Raw genomic sequence first — 14485 nt, forward strand, 5'->3', positions numbered from 1 at the left:
TAAACTGAACCATTGATTTATTGATTATAATTCAATTTTAACCTTGATTTAACTATTGCATTAATTTAATGTAAATTAGGTTAGGAAGACTGTAAATTTAATTACCTAGGGATGTATTTCACTTAAGCTCATCTTTTTTTATAACTGCGTGCTTAATATTTTAATTAATTTATAAATGATACACTTCACTGGTTCATCTCTCAACTTCAGTACACATCTATATAGAAGTAAAAGATGAAACCATTAAAATCATTCTTGAGCCCAACCTATATTTTAATTACTTAAATCTCATCACACAATTATCCCTACAATGCCTATTTAGAAAAGTACGTGCACACATCTAGACAAGTAATGGAATTTATACCTTTGCAATGAAATGCAGCTCTATTCAGTACATATGTGCAATTTTGTTGCTGGAGACTTGTTATAAAATAGAACTTGAGAGATGCTGACAACAGCAAGTAATTGTTAGTATACTTAAATTTGTAAGATTGCCTTTAAATAGTAAAAAGGACAGGACAGTCCACTGATATGACAAACCTGGGATTACTATTCTAGTAAAATAGTGCATTTATCTCCACTGAGGAATTTTAGTATAACTGAGATAATATGATTATATTTAATTGCATATAAATGAGAAAACCTAGCAGCTAATATTGTGTGCTCAGGCTACACTCTCAGACTGGGATAGCATTGGTGCATGGGTATTTGTTTTCCTCTTTTCTGTTGTCCATTTTTTCACATCTCATTGTACATTAAGATTGAAGTTGGTGTCATGCACTTTAACAAATTAGGTTATTTTTGTACACTGTAGTGAATATAAATTGCTTTAATATCCTATTTCTAGATTTCCTTTTACTTTCTTTAGTTGAGTAGTCCTTATTTGGACTATGCATTTTGGTTAGTTTTGTATGCTATGGTGAATAACATAACTCTTGGAATATGTTATGACATACTCATGTGAATTAAACACCTGGAATATGTTATGATGTACTCAAATGCGTTAAGCAGCTGGAAATTTCTTACTATGTCTTAGTTATATTAATTAGATGGGTTCAAAAGGAACAGTATGTCTTCTGCTGAATGGATATTCTTGCTTGTTTTGCAATCTCATTACAAATATTAAGGTCTTGTTTGGAGTGTAAGGGCCTACAAACTCCAATAAAGGGGAAATATCAGTGATCAGAGTTAAGGATTTGGGGTGCTGAGATAATATTCCTCCATGAACTTCACCTATACCCATAAGCACTTAAACACATACTTAACTTCAAGCACATCACTAGTGCCACTGAAATCAATGGAATTACTGATGTGCTTGAAGATAAGTACATGTTTAAAAGCTTTGCTGAGTCAGGATCTTAATCAGTAGAAAACAAACTGTACTAAACCTAAAGAAAAGTAAGTAGATCAAGTTTTGTTTTCTTCCTTTAATTCTCACAATTGTGATGTGACAATACATAAATTGTTTAAACTTGTAGTCATGGATATTGGATGTGAAATCCTGGCCCCACTGAAGTCAATGGTTTCAATACAGGCAGGATTTCACCTATAATATCATTCTGTTTCATAATGATGAGGATGCCCTGTGTTAGAAACTACATATTTTGTAGTACATTTGTATCCAATAATTCTGACTTGAATTTATTTAAAAATATCTTGGCATTAGTCACAACAAATTTTGCGTACTCACTTGATAGCTCTGGGTGATTATTTAATGTATCTATTTAATATCGGACACTTTGCTCATTGGTTTCTCTCTCTTTCTCACACACAAAACTTTTTTTGCTCATTCTGTACCAAGGAAATAGTGCTTTAACAACCTTTGTTGGATGGAGGATTTGTAACATTAATTTGAAATGGTAATCTTATTTTTAAATGACTAATTATGAAAAATAGTCAGATAAATAGTATGGAGTACTTTCACATGGACAAAATAGATGGATCCATTTAGATTGCTTTTTTGTGGTTACATTAATTTAATGGAGGATAGGTCCATCAACGGCTATTTGCCAGTATGGGCAGGGATGCCAAACCATGCTCTGAAATGTCCCTAACCTCTGTTTGCCAGAAGCTAGGAATAGGCAAGGGAGGATGAATCACTTGATGATTACCTAAAAAGAACAGGAGTACTTGTGGCACCTTAGAGACTAACAAATTTATTACAGCATAAGCTTTCGTGAGCTACAGCTCACTTCTTCGGACCTATGCATCCGAAGAAGTGAGCTGTAGCTCACGAAAGCTTATGCTGTAATAAATTTGTTAGTCTCTAAGGTGCCACAAGGTGCTGTTCTTTTTGCGGATACAGACTAACACGGCTACTACTCTGAAACTTGATGATTACCTGATCTGTACATTCCCTCTGAAGTACCTGGCATTGGCCACTGTCAGAAGACAGGATAGTAGGCCAGATGGATCTTTGGTCTGACCCAGTATGGCCATTCTTATGTTCTTATTGTGACAGCATTTGGCTCCATCATCAGTAATGCCCTGGACAGGAGTTTCAGGACTGACAAGAAAGTAACTGAAAGAAGAGTATATTAATTTTCCATTCTTATAATCACTTACTTAAAATTTGATTATATATGACTGTTTCCTGTAAACAATTTCATAAACATCCCTCATCACAGGGCAAGCATTTTAAATATTATTTGTTTTCTGGATTCTTTCATAAGAGAGATTATTATTTCATGTGAAGCTGCTAAACAAAAAAGTCTAAGCAAATTTATATTATAGTATTCCAAAAGTCATCAGTGATTATGGGAGAATTTACCAAAAAAGTATTTCAGTACAAAATATTTTAGACTTGAAAGCCAGAAATATAGCTTTGAGTAATTATATTGACTAAAATAATATGTCCAAATTATGGTTCAAAGTGAAGTTTGTCACATATGGAAGTAAATCCATTAGATTACTTTTACAGCCTGTCAATGTTATGGGCATTACTAACGTGATATCAGCTGTTAGGACTGAAAAGGGGCAGAATAATTTGTATTTGGGTTATCAAAATGGCATTAGAAAGGAGGAGTGTCTTGTAAGGCAAAAGACTGGCTTTCTAACTATAGTATCCTTTTGTTGATATATATTAACTGTAATTTCAGCTTAATTTTTGTCTTGAAAGTTTTTTAATTATATAGATGAATAACTCTGTGACACTTTGATGTCCATTATTGTTTCAAATATCGGACTATATTTTTATCTATATTGATTTGCTGGTATCACTTGCTTTAATTCTATGCCTTGTGTTCTGGAGGTCAAATTAAATCATAATGGGCCTTTCTACAGGGCCTTTCTACAGTAGTCCAGCCAGAAGTTCAAAGTTCTGCAAAAGCCCATGCAAATTTTATAATAATTATAATCTCAGTCAAACTCTGTGTAGGTTTTATGGGCATATTAAGAGGCACAACAGACCACAAAGAGCTTGCAGTATTTGTAGGCTGCACCTGTAGGTACTGTAATGTCCATGCCAGCTCTTAAAATGACCACATTATCAGTAGGCTGCTCTTGAACTGTAAGTTCACATCAGATATCACAGATAATAAAGTGTACATCTGACCCCCATCTCTCGAAATTCTCTGCAAATGGACTGAATTCACTACTCAACTTTTCAGTATCAGTGAAGGCAACAAAATAAACTGAAATTGGAGTTAATAGCCCAAGCTGTTCTTGCCCCAATGTTCCCAAAAAACCACCCCAAAAGTTTAGGAGACTTTACATGCCTTTACATGCCTTGTCTCATAACTCCACCTCAAAAATACATTTCCAAAAAATTCTCCTCTGCCAGTGGAGCATATTTGATAAGTTTCAGACAGATTATTACTGTTTTGGTGAAGGAAGCTGGAGGGAGGTTGATATCTAGTTTATAACAGAAAGCTAAACCAGCTGCTATGGAGATATTACCTATTTACTGTCCAGAATATATAAAGATGGAGTTATGGCTTAGTACTTTTTGTATATGCTAGAAATCCAATAGCACTTTGATGAGATGGATATTTTAACAGATGATGGAACCAAAGAGCTCTTTCCTGCCAGTATCTGGACTGAGTGTGAGGAAAAACTCTGTCCTTTGCATTTTCAAAGTGATGTCCTGGGATTCAGTCACATGAATTTGATCAGTAATTAATTCTTATATGCTATATTGTATATAATAATGTTAATACAGGGTTGCATGGCTGCTAAGTCTCTGTCACTTGCTTTGAATATTTTGAAGTTTTTCTACATGTATTTTGACATTTCAGTTTTATTTGCAGCTGAACCTGGTTTGCCCCATTAGGCTTTTTGTTTGTCTGTTTGTTTTTTGTTTCGCAAAGTTTATTTTCACTATAACATTTCAGAAGTTCTAAAATTAGCAGGGTGTTGTTTTTTTATTATGGAGGATTTATAATTACTGGCTGCTGTTAGGGGTTTGGGCAAGATTGTGCCACATGTGAGCCTTAAAAAAAAATCAGGAGGACCTTATTTTTAATAATGTCTCTATCACGAGTTGTTATTGAAGTTGTAGAATTATGTCTATATAGTTGAATAACATTTAAATAGTTACATGTTGATGGATTTCCCTGTGAGTGTAATCTTACACTTCTAATAAATTCTGACCGTAAAAAATACAGTAAATGCAAAGGCTAAATGATGACATTCCTATTATCAAATACAAACTTCTCTGTCAAGAGGAAATTAATATAATGCAAATATATTTGGGATTATTCCATGGCTGAATCAGCAAAACACTGCATAAGCGTCTGCAGGAGCAGTTTTGTGGGTGGAAAGACTGAATAGCTGTCCATAGGTGCTGCTATAGCAGTGGAATCCCTTTGCTCAATATTCTCCTGTCCAATGAGGTGGAATGTTTCAAAGGCACATGGTTTATGCTGCTCAAAATAACTTGGGACCTGCAAACTGACAAATGCTATTGCTCCAGTGGTGACAGGTTATCTGGCTTCTTACAGCCATCCCCACTATAACTAAGGTTAACTCCTTTTACCTATGGACTCCTAGTTGTTTCTGTTCCTAAGGTCCTGAAGAATTCCTGTGCTTCTATAACTTTAATTTTATACTTCTGGATAATTGCATTGCTGCCGAGTGCTAGAGTTGGACATCAACATCTGGAGGAATTGAAAAAGGTAATGTTTTTACTTTAGATCATTACTGTGTTTTGATAACACTGTACAAGTGCACAGAGGGTTGATGAAAATGTATACCTGAGTGCTACTTATTGCAGATCAGAAATATGCAGGGAGCAGATCACTTTTAAATTATCTGATTTAAATTACACTGAAGCATGTGAGTTAGAGTGAAAGAGAAACAATGTCCTATAGGATCATACAGAGCTTGAATACGATTGGTGGGGTTCCTAAATTCCCTCAGCCTGTTTGTCTCCGAGGGAAGAATAAAGAGAAGGCAGCAATGCTATGAAAATTGCTTTGCAGGAATTTTACTTTTGTTTTTCCCCATTTTACCATATAATGAAATGATTACTTTATAATTGCTAAGATTACACTAATATTCAGTAATTTGCATTTCCTTCTCAAAGAAAATCGAACCTAATTTAATATGACTCCTTGGTTAAATACTTTCTTTTTTTTTCCCAAGTAAAATGACACTGCTGGCTATATTTAGTGTTGGGAGATCTGCTCTCTGGATTAATGTACACAACAGCTGCAGAAACACTCCAGATAGAATGGCATTGCTCTCTCCTCCACCCCACCTCACTCAGAAAGACGTTTGACTGTCAGTGGCAAGTGTTTGGCCCAATATATTGCAACATTAAGCAGTAATCAGCAGCACATCTTGAATTATATTAAATAATACATAATTTAAAAGAGAATAGACTAGCTCTTGAGCTCATCTGCTTAGTCAGGACAGTATTATGCAGATCATGTTAAGGGAACTGATCATTTTATCAGCAGATTTTTGTTTACATCATTAGGTTTAAATTTACTTAGAAGCTCTTAGGTTTGTAAACTAAATAAAAAAATTAGCAAATGTTAAAGGATCCAATTTCATAAACTTCAACTCTACTCTTTCCCCTGGCCTTCTTAAAAGTTCATGAGTACAGGATATATTTTCTTTCCTCTTTTTTCCTCAGAGAGTGCTATCAAAATTAAATAAAATTAAATGTATTTATACTGATAATCAAAAGTAATTACTTATTTAAGCTATTAAAAATGCCTTTTACAATAAGTTTAGGAGCAAGCTTTTATAGACAACAGTCTATCATAGTTAAAGACCATGACACAATATAGTTCAGACTTTTTAGGTACTATTCCTGTACATTCTTTTAAAATTTTACAACAGTTTTGTTATGGGACTGAAGGAATTATACAGACCTTCAATGTTTCCTGCCAACAGCTAGTATTAGAAGGATAAGTACATTTTTATAAGTAATGCTATAGTAAGATTTTGGTTTTTAAACATTACATAGAAAAATAAAGAACAATTGTATAATGCAGTCAAAGATCACAAACCATTGTCTGAATCAGTAAATCAGTACTGCACAGTACAGATCAGTCCATTATACTAATTAATATTTCACTTGTTTTAATAAGCAATGTACTGCAGGGATGGGCAAACTCATTTTGCTTAATTTCAAACCCACTCAAATCTTATAGTTTGAAAGTCTGACAACTTCAATGTTAATTGATTTCACATTTTGCTTAGGAGAGACTGCCAAAAAAAAAGGAAGAAAAATTTAGTGAAAAAATTTTGGTGAAAATGGAGCATACAACGGGCAGAGAGAAAAACAAAAATAGCAGGACTGTGGGAAAAAAGAGTGAAGAAAAGTACTCAGAAAAAAAATCTAATGAGGAAAAATACAGGTTATCTATGGTAAATAAGACATCCACCTGTGATAGACCAGTACTGGGCAGGAGGAAAGGTTTCCTTTTCACTAGAAAATGTTTTTATTTAAACTGAATCTTACTTAAGAAATCAGAGGTTTAAATTACAAGAGGCAAAGGTTTGTCATCTAGAGCAGGTTTGTACACCCAAAAACCAGAACAACCAACTTTAAAAATCTCAAACTCCACGGAGTTTGTCTATCCCTATCATATAGACTGTGAGCCAAATTCTGCCTCCAGGTATACCAGTACAACACCATTGAATAATGCCCTCATGTGTGCATGATATAACACAGCAGAACATGACTCATTGTTTAAATAATGTAAAATACCGCACAGTAGCTAGTTGGGTATCTTAATGTGTCAGCCTAACAAGGAACACATGAAATATATTAAAATTATATCTGAGGACTAACATTTAAGTTTTGGCTTCAGACATGAACTAAGGTTGTATTCAGGCTATCAGTCCTATGCATAGTGCTCACATTCATTGATCAGTCCTAATACTAGCAAGAATAATATAAAGAATTGGGGTGGATAAGACTGAGGCTAAATCAGGCTACATATTCAATAAAACATTTGGGCCACAATCTCTGATCTTTAACTTCTGACTGGAATGCTTATGCATAGTTCTGGGCATGGAGGACCTCCGAATCAAGTCTCTTTATGTTTGGAAGGGAGCCAGAATAGGAGCACAAAGTTTTGTTACTCTTACTTTGCTTTATAGTTGTGACTTTTTTGTATTTATACATAAGATCCTGTTCTCCCTTGGGATTTACCAAAGCAGTGCTGTTCAAAACTTTGGGACAAATATTTTATTAGCCAAAAAGGACATTTTTGCATTAAGCAAAACTACTCAAAAATTTGTGTTGAATTCAGTGAACAGTTTCATCTGAAAAAAATTGGTTTTACTGTAGAAGAATTCAAACCATTTTATACAAGTTTCTAAACAAAACATTGATTTTTTTTACATTTTAAAATTTTTTTTTACATTTTGATGTTTGTTTTGAAACTTGTTTAAACTAATTTTTAAAGGGTTGAAAAATTCCAAAATGAAACTAAATGTTTTGTTTCAGGTTGAACAAAATGTTTCAATCAACCCAAAATTAATTTTTGTTTGTTTTTCATTTCACTGAGAAAACTGATTTATTTGTTTGTTTGTTTTAGATAGACCCAAAATGAATGTTCTTTATGGTATTTTGGGTTGGGCAGCAAACAGAAAAATTGTTCACACAGCTCTGGAATGCTAAATCTCAAAGTGTATAAACTATGGGCCCAGAATCAGAGGCGATGTGTGTGGGAGGGGGCACGTAGGTGTCATGTGCCCTCCCCCCCATCGATTTATCGGGATGCCTCTTGCCAGGATGCCCAGTAGCAAGAAGAGGTGGGTCCCCCTAGCGGCAGCACTCTCTGTGTGTCCGTGCAGCATGGGGAGAGAGGAAACAGCAGAGAGGCTGGCTGAGCTCCCCCCATCCGCTACACAGGGCAGCTTCTCCGCCTTGCTGCTGGAGTCTTAGCACTTCTCCCTCCCTGCTTTGCAGACCGCCCACTGATGTGAGTCGGGGATGGAGGCAGAGGCAATACATGGGGTGGTCACATACCCCCCCCCCGAATGTTTTAATTGTGCCCCTCCCCCCACTATCGACAGTCATGCATTATCTCTGGGCCCAGTTACACAAGCTCTTCCTTATGAGGGTAATCCTTGATGTAAATAGGACTGTCCAGGTGATTAAGGACTACTTGAGTCTAAAAAGGCTTACAGTATCCAGGGTACAATACTATATTTAGGGCCCATTGACATTGGTTCCAGCCCCACCAGGGCCGGTGCAACCATTTAGGCGAATTAGGCGGTTGCCTAGGGCGCCAAGATTTGGGGGCGCCAAAAAGCGGCGCCCCCCCAATTTTTTTAAATGGTTGCAGCGGCCGCTGCATAGTCTGAGATGCCGGCAGCAGCAGCTGCCTGCAGCCCGGCAGCTTAGGGTGCCCCCGGGGTCAGCGCGCAGCCCCGGCAACCCGGGGCGCTCCTGGGTCAGAGAGCCGCTGCGGCGGTCCGGCAGCCCGGGGCGCCCCCCCCCCCCGGGGCCAGGGAGCAGCGGCTCCGGTGGACCTGCCGCAGGCATGCCTGCGGCAGCTCCACCAGAGCCGCAAGACCCGCGCAGGGGGCAGCAAAATGTTCCGGTGCCTAGGGCGTCAGAAATCCTAGCGCCGGCCCTGAGCCCCACATCCCAGTAGAAGAGGAAGACATCTGGTTGTGGAAAAACAACTACACCAGCCTTCAAAGACTGCAGCACTAATGCTGACTTCTGATAAGTAATAGATAATTTAGCAAACACGTTCATCTTTAGCAATTTTACATTTTAAAATTAATCCTGAATTTATTTAAATTTCCATCTAACTTCAGCTAGTATTGCTCAAGAATATTGTTTGCTTTGCAGTCCAGAGAGCTGCTGAGAAGGCAAAAACAACTCAAAATCAGGGTAAGAGAGGGTCTTAACTATTCTCATTTTATTAGAGCACTACACATCTAAACTTTGAACTAAGGATAATATCTGTTGTGCACGATAATCATTAAAGTGGTTTATTGTGACCATACTCCAATACCATGAATATTGTTCCTAATATATGGCAAGATGAAAGCAGCTTTAAAACAAGAACAATATTGAAGAAAAGGGAAATTTTGTATGTGTTTTTTTAATTTCATGAGGTCTGAAAGTTCTACGTTGCCTCATTCTTAGACATCCCATTGATGTAACACTGAGATGGAGGGTCAGATGAATAAATATTCAAGGACAGGGCTTAAAATATATAATCATAAGAATGGCCTCTAAAGAAATGTCACCACTCACTAATAAAAATGTAATTGTCCTCCACAGTTCAGCAGTACTCTTACCTTTTTTGTTAGATTTGTTCACACAAAAGACCTGATTCTGATCCAATCTAAGTCAATGACAAAATTCCCATTGACTTCACTAGAAGCAGTAGCAGGTCCAAAGGCAGTCAGTGTTTTCTCCATAGATCCTCAGCTTACATCAGTTATAACCGCAATTGTAAAAAAATCCATGAGAAACTAGATACTTACATACAATCCAAGGGCTGGAATAACAGTATGTGGAGATATTTAAATTATTATTTACAAAATTATGTAACAATGAGCAAACACTCGTAAGAATTTCTTAGCCTCCCAATCAAATGATGTTCGTAATGATTAGGGATTCTAAAATGTATTATAGATTAAACGAAGCAGGGGGCATATTAAAACATGTGAATGTTGAAAAGTAAATTATCTAGAAAAATATATCTGAAGCAATAGACTGACTTGCATTTTAACCCACTTATTATTATAGCTATTTTTCCCATCAGAGGCTGTTGATTTCTCTGACAACTGGGAAGCTTCCTTTATTTCTCTTTGTTTTCATAGCAGTATTTTGAAATGCGATTTCTGTTACTTGGTTAACTGCAATTGGTGTGGGAACTGGATTAAAAACTACTAGTTGTATCTAAAACTGAGTGATATACCATTTTCTTGTAAGTAATTTTCCATAATAATTTTTTTAAAAAAAGTCTTAGAAATACAGAACACAGCTGACCTAACTCCCCAGCTCCAGCCTAACCTATCATAAGTCTGGAGTCTCAAAGTCTGTCTAACATATCAACAGGCAGTAACCGGAAACAGAAACAAGGACAACTGTTATGTGACAATTCCCACAGCATGTGGGAATGTGATTGTGATCTTTAGATATCTGAGAGATAACATGTGACATCTCGTGCTTGTTTTTTAATTCCCTATGTATCATTTTAATTATTAAAAACTAATTTAATTCTTTAGTGTTGAAGTTTTTGTGTTTGGTTAATGTTACATTTTATAAATTGGGTAGGGATGACTTAAGTTCAATTAAATTAAATGAAGATGGATATAGTCTAATATCACTAATGATTTAAACTTTTAATTTTTAACCAGAAGCAGTAGAAATACAGGGACAAGTCCTCAGCTTGTTTGACATGAACAGAGCAACATCATCTCAACCTCTAAGCATCCGACCCACAAATTTGAATATGCAAGAAAAAAGGTCAAACTAGCAATTTGCTAGTTATTCTGTGGCTAGAGATTTTAAACCTCAGTTTCTTTCATATTTTATTAATGGGAGTTAGAAGTGGCAGGCAGGAATGATATGTGTTGACTAAATCTTCTCATTTTAAAATCAGACTGAATGCCGAAGAAGGTGTTTGAATGCTTCACTTCCAGATTACCACTTTATTATTAGATAGCTTGTAACATCAGGCATTCAACTTTTTCCTAGCCAAACACAGGAACTGACTTGTGTCCAATGTGTTCAAGAATTCTCCGTTTGCTAAGATTTCACTATAATTTATCTCAACAAGACTCAGGATTCTTTCAGTGACAACAAGAGAGTGAATTTAAGTGACTCCATACTATATAAAATGAATTGGCACACAACAGTCTCATGGGACAAACTCCTGTCATTTAGGAATCCCCTTGCTTTCAACATACAACATTTAGGTCAAGCCATTGCCAAAATCGAGTTGTGGAAGCCAATTCGAGCATTATGGTATATCTTACCCTAAAGAACACTTGGCTAGCAACAGAACATTGGCAAAAATGTAGGCTTTTTGGAACTCGGTGTTTATCCAGTTAATTTAACCCAAATTAGCATGGTGGACAGAAGAAACATGTATAGTCAATGTTGCTAGACTCTGTCCTTGTGTCAGTGGAGACAATCAGATTGTATCTCCTCATTTTCCATCCTAAATATCACTAACAAGCTATTTAGAAGTAGCTGCACAATTTCTCCTGTTGACTTTTGGTTTACTAAAACTTTTCCAATCTCCACTACAAAATTTGACTAAGGTTTTGGTGCTTTGATTTATTTGAGAAAATCTAGTCTATTGTGTCCCTGCGAGAGACGGTCTCTGTTGAGTAGCATTTTACTGGGGATGAGGGGCTGTCAAGTCACAGAGTCTTAATAGAGATATCCATAACTCTGTATAAGCTTTACTGATCACATCAGCACTGTATGGGTATCTCACACATCACTGACTAAACTCCCAAACTTCTATGCCGCTGTGCATTGAGTTCACCGTGAAGCATTGAATAGATTATGTGGGGCAAACTCTTCTTTGGCTGTTCCAACATTCTGATGAGAAAAATGAAGGGGAAATCCCCAAGACATAACCAGGCCAAACCAAAATCCTGAAATTTGAGACAGAAAGGAGATGTTAAAGACTGGATCCAAATCTGGATGCTTTGCAGTTCAGATTCTTCTGTAATACCTACCACTGCAATATAAAAACGAAGACTAATTTTTAATCAAGCCTTTAACATTGTAGTCATTGCTATGGTAAGATGTTTTAGATTGCTGGAAAGAAACTATGTAAGAGATATATAGATATTTTCGTAAATAAATTAAATTCAGTTCTATCATTCTCCAACCCAGGGATCTTGCTAGATTGTGTGTTTGACCTCAATAGAGATTGGGTTGTTCTCTTCTAGTTTTGAAATCTAGACAGCTTTAGCTTACCCAGATGTACTTCTATATCACTTTGCTCTGTGGAGTGCTTGAAGAGTAGAACTTCTTTTAATAAAAAAAATAAATTGCACATCTCTCAAGGCTTATTTGTAATTTGATTGTTTGATTTTCTCAAAGCAAGTCCTTGGTGAAACTCAGCATTTTTTCATTTGACTCTACCTATCATATTATTCACAATATTTCTGATTTTTGATAACCAAATGCTGTCTCAAAGTGTGATGTTTGACTAGCAGCCAACTTCTACCTTACTAAAAATAGAACAAAAGAATTATCTTCTAGGGAAGCTGAAAATAGAAAATAGAGTTAGATACAACAATTTGACCCTGAATGATCTCTAAAGAAAAATGTAAGCATAACTAGGATTAGATTGAGCTTTTATGTTCAACCTAAGTATGAAGATATGCCTAGATGCACCATCCTAGGAGGAACTCTGTGCTCCGCTCCTGCTCTGATGGGTAGGACAAAGAAAATTAACTCATCCCCTTTCTGGAGTACTGTTTGTTTTCCTATCTCACACCTGACCAGATTTGCTGGCTGGCACATAGCTGGGTGGAGTCTTCATTTTGTTTATTTCCTGCCCACACGCTTACAGTGGTCAGTGTTAGGTACAGAGCCTCAGCTCTCCCCCAGTATCTGAGGTCTGAGCCATCAGGCAAGCAGCCCTAGTCTAGCCACATGAGAGGGGAGACACTTTGCACTCCCCTATGTGACTATGTTATGGCTAGTCAAAATCTAGCCGTTGGTATTTTAATGTTTTGGGTTTTTTTATTTTTATTACAGATCTTCCTGAAGAAGTTGCATGACCAAAATATTATATCTGCTATTCTATATTTTCAAACTAATGCTCCTTTTTTTGTTATTGAAAGTTGCCTATTTATTGTACTCTTTTGCTAGTGTACATTCTCCAACTACTTTTGCTAAGCCAAATGTTCCTCCTTATGACTGGCTTACGTGACCTAACAGACATCAGAATTTTACTTCTTCAGGGCATTAGAGATTGTTTTATTTGTGTTTCAATGTTTTGTTTGAAGAATCCAAAGGAAAAACACAAGTCCCAGCACACAGAAACACAACTGTTTGTTTGTTTTGTCTAGGTGCAGAAAAAATGCGTGATGATTAATGAGGACCATGGGAATAGACATCATACTGAAATGAGAAATTTGTAATCCCAATAGATCTACATAAATGAAATCTTGACTAGCCAGCGTAAGATGATTCCATATATCTTCCCCGTCCAATCAATTTATGAAGCATTTACCGTTATTTCGCTGTAGGAGATTACATGGTTTGGTCTCATCAAGTCATTTTTCAACTTGTAGCTCTTCATGTGACCATCCATTATGCTCATATTTCTACAGGAATGCATCCTTCCTCTTCAGGTCTTGATGGACAATGCATTTAGTTTTACTGAGAGCATAGAAATGGAGTGACATTGTGGTTAAAGATAATGAACTTTTCAGTATAACAAACTTGCCCAGGCAAATCAGTGGGACAAATACTGCTGTTAGTTACACTTGTACAATTCATGTAAAATATCACACCATTCCCATGTATAAAACCACAAAGAGATAGATTGTAACATTTAGCATCAGCCTTAAATGGAGTGATATGAAGCTGCCCCACTCCAGAGACACTCTGTAAGGGATTGTGTCTCCGACAGCCTCAAACGGAAACAGGCAATGTGCTTTCCTCCCCATGCCCAGCCAGCTCCATGGTAAGGAGTAGGGACTAGTCCAGGGGTCAGCAACCTGTGGCACGGATGCCAAAGGCAGCATGCAAGCCTATTTTTACTGGCACACTGCTGCCAGCCGGGGTCCCAGCCGCCAGCCGTGTTCAGCCCACTGCCGGTCTAGGGTTCTGTCCGCCGACCCCACTCAGCCCGCTGACAGTCTGGAATTCCAGCTGCTGGCCCCTTGTCAGCCAGGGTCTCAGTCACTGGCCCCACTCAGCCTGCTGCCGCCCTGGTGAACTGAAGCCCTGGCCAGCAGCGGGCTGAGCAGGGTTGGCAGAGCAGGAGCTGGAGGATGGAACCCCAGACTGGCAGCGAGCTGAGCCACTCAGCCCGCTGCCTGTCTGGGGTTCTGTTCACCGGCCCTGCTCGGCCCGCTG

General features: G+C 37.3%; 1 protein-coding gene across 5 annotated transcripts in view; it reads left to right on the forward strand.

Annotated features, from left to right (window-relative positions):
• MYPN (myopalladin) overlaps positions 1 to 14485 on the forward strand; it is a 131191-nt gene that overhangs the window by 20163 nt on the left and 96543 nt on the right. Inside the window, exon 1 of one of the 5 annotated variants that reach the window (XM_032795262.1) lies at positions 4925 to 5114. The exons of 3 other annotated variants lie outside the window; for them this stretch is intronic. The gene's annotated coding sequence lies outside the window, so the exon portion shown is untranslated. Of the gene's footprint in view, positions 1 to 4924; positions 5115 to 9264; positions 9308 to 14485 lie in introns of those variants that run through there. One more of the 5 variants, XM_032795263.1, reaches the window with a different exon arrangement.

Source organism: Chelonoidis abingdonii, chromosome 15 (genome assembly GCF_003597395.2).
Source record: "Chelonoidis abingdonii isolate Lonesome George chromosome 15, CheloAbing_2.0, whole genome shotgun sequence".
Classification (NCBI taxonomy): domain Eukaryota; kingdom Metazoa; phylum Chordata; order Testudines; family Testudinidae; genus Chelonoidis; species Chelonoidis abingdonii.